The following is a 10154-nucleotide window of genomic DNA, read 5'->3' as shown; positions in this document are numbered from 1 at the left end:
TCAACAGTCTTATTTTATTCTGCATTTCTGATGTAAATTTCTGCACTTGAGTAACTGTCTCATAGGCATACCTACACACATATTTCTTATTTCATTTTAAAACTTCAAAAGGTTCAATGATTGATGCAAAATTCAAAATATTCATAACTATAAGTTTTCTTACATTTAAATGTTCTGCAATGACATTCTATTTATGATTACATTAAAATTTATACTTATAAATGTACTGACTAGGTTCTAATGTGCTTTGTTTATGTTTATTCCAAGCATATATTTTGAAAATTCTCAAAGTTACATACAATGTAAGAATACTGGAGAAACACAAATACATAATATATAAGAATTTCTTTTGAGCTCATCTTTTTATAGTAAATGTATAGTGATCTCCAAAATTTAGTGGGAAGCTGAGGCATCCACATTTTTGGACCAACACCTCAGCCATCGCAGCAATGAAAAAGAGGCCTGTCTCAGCATTTTGTTTCCCAGAATGACAATACATGAATGCCCTGAAGGAAAAGTTAAAAACAATAACTTGGCAAAATAAAAAGATGAATTTTTTCTCGAGCAATTCATAGTTCAACAGTTGTATGACCAAAGAAAGTAAGACAGTGATATACAGTAGGAGGGAAGCAATCATAGTTTGCAAGGCTTTTATGTGGGCCATGGTGCTGACATCTCTGGACCCTCTGGCATTGTGCTGCATCCTCTTCAGATGCTTCCACAGTGAGAAGATGAGCAGGAGGAAAGTTGTCAGGGACACAGTAAGAGGTATGAACGCAAATATGGAGTTGTTGAATAAAACTTTTTTCAATAATTGTTTGGAGTCAATCAAATTGGAAGTGTATGACATGTTCCTTTCATAACCATTAACCCAGACATCAAGATCTGGGCTTGTCAGTATAATACATAAAGGCAAGAAGACCAGGGACATGAAAAATGTCAATGAAGTTACCTCTTTCACTCTCCACTTCAAAAAAAGAAAAACAGATTTAGAAAAATTGGCTATCTTGAAAAAATAAAAGATGTTGAGGCATGTAGCAAGCCAGATGTTAAAATGACTGGTAACTATCCAGAAAATATGAGTTATTTTTCTCATGGTTTCAGGCAACACACCTGGGTAAAAAATAGATAATATGGATATGGCTGCTGCCCAGCACAGACCAATTCTGGAGATCACCAAAACAGTGAGGATTTGATCAACTGGGGAGATCTTTCTTCTCTTGCCCCTGACCATGCAGTTCACCAGTGTTATGAAGCCATTTACTAAATTTCCAATGATGAATTCGACACTTAAAATGGCTATAAGTGTCTTCTGCATGAACTCACTCATTGTCTGTAGGAGGATGTTCTGACTTTTCAATTATCACTGCTGAAGATTTAATCCATGCACCTAAAGTGACAAGTATATTTGATTAAAAATTCACAAATATTCTCCCTTTAAAAAAATTGTGTATATACTTCCGAACCAGGAAATAAAGATTTCCTAAAGAATTGATTCACAGTTTTCTTCATGAAAATCTTGAATTTTCCTAGACAGCCCAGCTCAACTTTATCCAGATATAATGTGCCTTACATATAATAGCCTGAAGTCTTTTGTAGTTGATGATAAAGGACAAGCTCAATTCTTATACATTAATATGGAAACAAAGATCTATTTATTTATTTGGGTGGTTTTGATATTTTTGCCTCATCTACATATTTTAGTCTGGCAACATGATTTGTGAGCAAGAATTATTACAAAATTTTAACACATGCAGTAGAGAACAATAATATAAACTGGACTATGGAATTTCCTAGGCACTGAAGATTTAAAACAATTTCAAAGTTAGGTATATATTGGAACCTATGGAGACATTCTACAAAGCTCTCCCTACAAAGACTCTGAGTTGTTTAACAATTTCTTGGAGGTCATTATTCCTCCAATGCTAGATACTGAGAATAAAGCTTATTTATCATTTTACTTTTTACACACACACACACACACACACACACACTTATTGGAATCCATTCTCTTTCTCTTTCCACTCCAATAATTCAAGTTTTTCACTGGTTAAACTTTTACCATGCAACCATCTCATGTTTAATATCATAGTTGTCAAAGCACTGTTTCAATAACACTTTCTATCTCAAGTAATATATTAAATACAAATATTTCTTAAACTTTTAAAATAATTTTCTGTGCATGTGAATGAGGTAGAAATCTATCTGCTATTTTATGAAAGAGTAATTTAAGTGAATGAGTTCATACACACAGTAAGAATCTTTCTCATTTTGTGCCTCTCCCTGACCTCTGGGACATATTCCTTCATGAGCGTCAAAGAACTTCAGATTTTATCCACTCCCCCCACCACCACCTTTCACAGTAGGTGCTTGGGGAAAAGATAGATGAAGGATAACGTGCTACCTGGCCAAAATGTGGAATAACCAGCATGGCACAATCATTTTTTCCCAATAGCTGAAGAGTAAGCAAAGGAACAACAAGGAATATAGCAAATGCTACCAAAGACATTAGAAAAAATGTATGATATATTTCAGAGACAGCATAGAAAGACATATGGTATTCAGTTGTGAACCTCTAACAGGGCCTCCAACCACTGAAGCAATACTGAGCAAAGAAAATGAATCAAATACATCTTTAAAACTCTCTCATTTAGGGGGGATTTATAGTGAAAAAGAAAAGTAGGGCAGCACAGGCAAAATTCAAGAAATTGCTACCAAGAAGAGCAAAGCATACCACCAATGTAGAGACAGGAAGGTCCCTCTAGCTTGACTCCTTCTGTGTTACAGAGATTAGCTCATGAAGGAAGGTAAAGAGATGCAAATCACTGTGGGGTTGGGCAGTGTGGAGGAGGTGCTATTACTGCAGCATTATGGGATTCTAAAAAGGAGGCAGAACTTGGGTCCCTGGCAATGGTTACTCTCGTGCTGAGGAGCTCTCATGAGCCACATTACTGCACCGCATCACCCTGGACACTTTAGGTTTCCTCCTGAACAGCTCCTAGGGAAAGTCTTTCCAGATGTTATGAGAATGCCTCCAGGGATAACTGCTTTACCTTTCATCCAGGGGGCAAAATAAAAAGTTAGTTTCTGAAATAGAGGCAGTATCTTTAACTGGTTCAGAATCAATGTTACATTTAGCCATATTTAGATAAGGTTACTGTATTTAACTTAAATGTTTCTATTTGTAACAAGATTTGTATTCTGATTCAACTAAATGCAAATAATCTAAGTGCATTCAAACATAGTCAATTTATATGCATCTGTCCTGAGATTAGTATATATAATAATAATCAGATACCTACACATAGCCACATGTATTTTGTTATTTTAATGAAACTAAATTATGTTCTCTGATTTGCATAAATTCACGCAAAAATTTTACTGAAGCTACTTTCTTCCTCTACCATTTTTGGTAATGTAATTTACACATTTGAAGAAAAAAAGTGTTTTCCTATGTGAGATACATACATACATACATATATGCATACATACACATGCATACATAGACAGATATATATGGGCAGTAGGCTTGCCATAAGTGACTTAATCAGATTGAGATGATGTACTTCTATACCTATTTCTTTAGTGATTTTTTTATCACAAATCGGTGTTGGATTTTGTCAGCAGGGTTGTGCCACCACACCAGACTATGATATATGATCTTTTTAATGACTTGTATTCTATTTGCCAGTATCTTGTTGTAGATTTTTGTGTCTCTGTTCATTAAAGAGATTGGCCTGAACTTTTCTTTTAGTTGGGTCATTGACTGGTTTTGGAAACAGGGGAATGCTAGCTTCCAGGAATGAGTTTGGAAGTATTCCTTCCTTTTCAATTTTATTAAAGGGTTTGAGGAGTATTGACATTATATCTTTTCTGAAGTTCTTGTAAAATTCAGTGGTGAATCCATCAAGTCCTGAGATTTTCTTTGTTGATGAAATATTATTACTGCTTCAATATCATTGTGTGTTCAGAGCTTTTATATCATTGTGGTTCCATTGTGGTAATTCATATGTGTCTAGGAAATTTTCTATTTCTTCAAAATTCTCCATTCTACTGGAGTAATTTTTCACAGTAGTTACTAATAATCCTATGCTTATCATTGGTGTCCATCAGGATTCAACCTTTTTAATTCATAATGCATTGATATTGATTTTGTTCTCTCTTTTGGTAAGCAGGGTGAAATATGTGTCTATTTTGTTTATTCATTCAAAGAACCAGCTTTTCAATTCATTGATTCTTTGAATTGATTTTAAGTAACAGTCTCATTAATTTCCACACTGATTTTCATGATTTTTTGCCTTGTACAAGGTTTGAGATTGGACTGTTCTTTTTTTCCTAAGATCCTGAGATGCATGATTAGGTTATTTATTTGAGCTCACTCTGTTTGTCTAATGTGAGAATTCACAGCAATACACTTTCTTCTTACAATTACTTTCTTTGTGTCCCATAAGTTCTGATATGTTGTACTCACATTATCATTTGATCTAGGAATTGTTTGATTTCCTCTGAGACCCACTGAGTGGTCAACAGTGTGTTATTTAATCTCCAAGTGTTTGTAAAATTTCTGTGGTTTATTTTTCGATTGATTTCTATTTTCAATGTGCTATGATCTGACAGTATGTGTGGGGTGATCTCAATTCTTTTGAATTTATTTAAGGAGGCTTTATGTTTTATTATGCCATCTATTTTTAACAAATTCTCTATGCTACACAGAAAAATGTGTATTCTATTGTGGTACAGTAGAACATTTTGCAAATATCTTTTGAGTCAACTTCTTTGATGGTGTGATTCAGGTCCAATGTACCTTTGTTAATTTTTTGTTTAGTAGATCTGTTTGTGAATGCAGGGTATTGAGGTCATCCATTATTATTATGTTCATACTTGTTTGATATTTTCTGGTTAGTAGTGTTTGTTTTATGAAGTTGGGTGCACAGATACTTGGTGCATATATATTTATAATTGTTATGCCCTGTGTAATTGTTCCCTTAACTAATATGTGGTTACCTTCTTCTGATCAATTTTTGCTTGAAGTTTACTTTAAGAATAAAATTGTTGGGCTGGGGATTTAGCTCAGTGATGCTACCACCTGCCTCACAAGTGCAAGGTCCCGAGTTTGATCCCCAGTACCAAACATAAATAAATAAATAAATAAATAAATAAATAATTGTTACACTTTCTTTCTTTCAAGGTTCTGGTGCATGGAATATTGTTTCCCATCTTTTAATTTTTAGTCTATGAATTTCTTTTTGGATTAGATGAGTTTCTTGAATTCAATAAACCATTGGGTTTTGTTTTTGATCCGCTCTGTTAATTGATGTCTTTTAATTAGGGAGTTCAGGCCATTTACATTGAGAAGTATTACTGAAATTTATTGATTTATTTCTGTCAGTCATTCATTTTCTCTTGTTGACTCTTTTCTTTTTCTTTTGTTTGTTCAACTATTCACTTTGCTTCAAGTATTGATTTCATCTGATTTTTTATCTTTAATGGTTGCATTGTCTTTGTAAAGAATATTCTTGGGTATTTTTTGGATTGCTAGTTTTTCCACATGAATTTCTCAAGGAATTCTTTCTTGTGGAATGTCCTTATTTATCCACTGATTTTGAAAAATAGTTTTGCAGGATTAAGTAGTCTAGGTTGGAAGTTGTTTTCCTTTAGGGATTGAAACATGTTGGCCCATGCTTTCCTGGGGTACTTTCCTTTGAAAGTTTGTGTTAAAATGTATGCTACAACCCTAATGGGTTTAATCTTTATAAGTGATATTTTGTTTTTCTCTGACATTTAATATTCTTTGTGTTGGACTTCTAGGATTTTGACTATGATATGTGATGGGAGCTTCTCCTTTTCTTTTTTTTTCATTGTAGTTATTTGCTCTTCTGTGTGCTTCACTTAACTGCATGTTGAATTTTTTCCTATACTTGAAACATTTTCTCCTATGATTTTTGTAATTTTTAGAAATTTTATTCCATTTGTACTGTTCTCTAATTTCTCTCTAATTCCATTTTGTCTTAGGTTAGTATTCTTAGAGTCATCTAGTAGCTGTTGAATGAATTTTTCTTGCTTTCTTGTAGTTTTCTAGGTTTCTCAGTATTTATCATAATGTTTTATATTTTTCTTTGAGGTCTAACAGTCTTTTCTCACATTGATCATTTTTGCCATTTATGTATTAAATGCAATTCTTTATTTCTGTGATTTCTGTTTGACATACTTTCATGGAGCTTATTTCTTCAGTAAATTTGTCATTTATGTTTCTATTAGCTGTAGCAGCTCTTCTACTTTTTTGTTTCTTTCATAATCACATTGGTCAGTTTGTTCATTTCACTACTTTTGGGTTATGCCACCTTTGAGCTTGCCAAGTTTCTTGCTTCCTCACTAATCATTTCACGCAGCTCAGCTGTTTAATGTTTGAGTTCCTGTCCATCAGTGCCTCTTGGATCTGCTTTGGGAGTGTTAGGAGCCTTGGAAAACACTTTGCTGCCTTGCTTTTCTATTTTCCTTTGTGTTGAGGGTTGAGAAACACAGAGAAGAAAATTTATTGTTTGTATAAAGATCTCTTTAGTTAAGTTCTGTTTTCCAGTGATGCATTCTTGGCTTTGTCAAGAGGCATTGTTTACCACTTCAATATATTCAATATAATTGATTCATACTCTGTCACTGGGCTATAAGGAGAAGATTTTAACTGGTTATAACAACATCAATAGATCCAACCATACATCAATCATAAGCACTAAAATTTATTTTGATAATTTCACACTTTTATCAATACCCCGTAAAGGTTATGTTATACTGCTTTATGAAGTTTGTCAGGGATGTGAAGGTTGGAGGGAAGCAGAGAGGGAGGGTAAAAGGAAGGATTATGTCAGTGGGAAGAAAGGGAGACAAGAAAATTATCAGTAAGTGAAAAATAGGATGTTGGACTCCATTGGAATTATTTTTATAGGTAGGATAAAAGGCTAGTGTTGAGGATGTTTCTGCAGGCAGGAGGATGTATTCAGATGGATGGAGGTATATTTAGAAATTGAAGGAGGCCATGAGATTATAAAAATCTGTTAATATATTTGTAGTTAGTTTTGAGGGCCCCCTTTGTCACCACATAGCATTGGGCAGGATCACACCAGGATGTTACACTGTCTCAGGCCTTTCTAGTGTTTAGAGAAACAATAGGATAGTGTCCACTTTATTCTGGCTCCACCAGTTCATGCTCTGACACTGGCACCAGTCTGCATCTCTCCTCTTGTAGATCTGCCCTTGCCCCACATTCTTCTCTGTGTACTTGTCACAATACAAAGTCTCCCTGTTTTCTGCAGTCCACAGCTAGGAGGTGCTGAGGAACTACCCACAAGGGGAACATGCCAGCAGTCATGCACCTTTGTTGTTGGCCATTAGGCAGCTGTCTTCTCTCTCTCGAAATATTTATTTGATTCGTTGTTTTGGAACTTTCTATTCATTTCACTTGTCAACATTGTGCTTTGGGTATGGCAGGGCAGACTACCATGGCAGAAAGAATATGGTGGAGCAAAGATCCTTACTCTGTGTGGCCAGGTAGCAAAGAGAGAGGGGAATAGGTCGAAGTCCCAAATACCTTTCAAGGTCATATCCAAATGACCCATATTCATTTCACTAGATCCCACCCTTTAAGATTCTATCATTACCCAATAGTGTCACAGCCTGGCGAGAAAGCCTTCCTCACATGAGACTAACGGGTTCATTTAAGACTTAAATAATAACAGTTCTTATTATTTCTTCCTTTCATATAAAAAAGGATAAGGTCTAGAATAAAAAGTGATAAATGCAACAAACTATATGTGCGAGGTTTTATGAAGTCAGTGTTGGCACTGGAACTTCATAGACTTAGGAAAGAGACAGAATTAGATAAGACAGGAAGGTAGGGAGAGTGGAAATGATTGAAGTACAATATATGCTTTACAAAAAAGTCACAGTGAGGCTGCACACAGGAAGGTCTGAGCACACCTGACTGAGTTCCTGAGTAGCGCGGAAGACACCGAATCACCCTGCTGCAGACAAGCAGCCACCTGGTTGCACACTACAAAAACGCAGAGGACACCAGACCACCAGACCAAGGTACTGAGTCCTGCTGTTCCTGGCCCAGAGGTAGGGGCTTCTGAGCCGCCGTCCCACTGCTCCTGGTCCAGAGGAAGGGGCTTCCCAGTCACCATCCCTCCCACTGTGCCCAGCCCAGAGGAAAGGGCTTCTGGGCCACCTTCTGTCCTTCTGCTCCTGGCCCAGAGGAAAGGGCTCCCAGGCCACCATCCCTCTCACTGCTCCTGGTCCAGAGGGAGGGGCTTATGAGCTGCCATCCCACTGCTCCTGGTCCAGAGGAAGGGGCTTCCTGGCCACCATCCATTCTGCTGTTCCCAGCCCACAGGAAAGGGATTTTGAGTCATCATTCCTAAAGCTGCTCCCAGCCCCTGTCCCACCTCACCCAGCTCAGAGGAGGTAATCCGTGCAGCCCCCCGCCCCAGTCGAAATGAGAAAACACATAAATAAGTCTCAAAACCAGACTTCCAGATCACCTACAGCAACCCCAAAGGGAAATGAGATAGAACACTCTGATACTCAACCACCTGGACCCACTGAACTGGCAACAAAAGGGGATCTGGAAAAAATGAAATCAGAAATAATTTCTCAGATAACAGGAGAAATTGTGCCCCTAGTGCAAGACATGATTAATAAATGTAGAGAGGATCTCAGGAACATGATGGAATCCCAACATAAGAAACAAATGGAATCCATAAAACAGATGCAAATAGATTTCCAGGACATGAAAAACTCCATTGGAAGTCTACACAGCAGAATGAGCCCATGTGAGGACAGAATTTCAGATGCAGAAGGTAAGATTGCAATTAGTGACCAAGAAAAGAAAAATTGCTTCAAAATTATAAGGGAACATGAGAAATCAATCCAGCAGCTGCTAGATGATGCAAAGAAGAATAACATAAGACTGATTGGGGTCAATGAAGAAACAGGAGAGAGTGGAGATGACATAAAAAAATCTCTTCACAGAAATAATGGCAGAAAACTTGCCAAGCAGGGGAAAAGAGCTTGACATACAGATAAGTGAGGCATATAGGACTCCAAATAGCCTTGATCAAAAAAAATCTACAAGTAGGCATATAATTGTTAAGATTCCAGAAACACAACAGAAGAACAAAGTTCTCTAAGCAGTCAGAGAAAAGAAAGAAATCACATACAAAGGAAAGCCCATGTGAATCACAGCAGACTTCTCAACACAAACCATCAAGGCAAGAAGAGCTTGGAGTGACATATTCTAAGCCCTAAAAGAAAACAGCCTCCAACCCAGATTGATGTACCCTGCAAAACTATCTTTCAAAATGGATGGAGAAATAAGATACTTTCATGACAAAGACCACCTTAGGAACTTTGTGAATACCAAACCAGCACTCCAAAGAATTTTACACAATATCCTAGGAACAGACATTGAGGATCACAACCCCAGGAAGCAAAGTAGAATGAACCGGTCTGGCATGACAAGAAATTAAATGTAAAGGGGGAGAACCCAACAAAAAGAAAAAGTCATGACAATGACAAGTCAATATGTTTCAGTTATAACCATTAATGTTAATGGTCTCAATTCACCAATCAAAAGAAATAGACTGGCAGAATGGGTCAAGAAGCAAAATCCAACAATATGCTGCATACAAGAAACACACTTCATTCAAAAGGAAACTCATAGTCTGAAAGTTAAAGGGTAGAAAACAATACTCCATGCAACAGGAACCTGAAAAAAAGCAAGAGTAGCTATCCTCTTTGCAGATCAAGTAGATTTCAAACCAACACTGATTAAGACAGACAAAGAAGGACACTACATCCTTGTAAAGGGAAGAATCCAAGAGGAAGAGATGACAATCATAAATATCTATGCACCAAACACTAGTGCACCCAACTATATAAAACAAATGCTAATGGACATGAAAAGTCATATAAGCACTAATACATTTGTAGTGGGGGACCTCAACACCCCACTGTCACAAATAGATAGATCAACTAGACTAAAAATAAGTAATGAAATACTAGAACTCAATCGAACTCTTGAACAAATGAACTTAACAGATGTTTACAGAATCTTCCACCCCACAAAATCAGAATATACATTCTTCTCAGCTGCACATGGA

General features: G+C 36.5%; 1 pseudogene; it reads right to left on the bottom strand.

Moving 5' to 3' along the window:
* Positions 1-393: 393 nt before the first annotated feature.
* On the bottom strand, positions 394-1330 carry LOC101708288 (taste receptor type 2 member 140-like; annotated as a pseudogene).
* Between the last annotated feature and the right edge of the window lie 8824 nt (positions 1331-10154).

This window comes from Heterocephalus glaber, unplaced genomic scaffold, assembly GCF_053883595.1.
Source record: "Heterocephalus glaber isolate CG9 unplaced genomic scaffold, H.glaber_assembly_v1.0 deba00001444, whole genome shotgun sequence".
NCBI classification, from domain to species: domain Eukaryota; kingdom Metazoa; phylum Chordata; class Mammalia; order Rodentia; family Bathyergidae; genus Heterocephalus; species Heterocephalus glaber.
The sequence above is the reverse complement of the archived record's forward strand: the minus strand, read 5'-3'. Positions and strand labels throughout refer to the sequence as shown.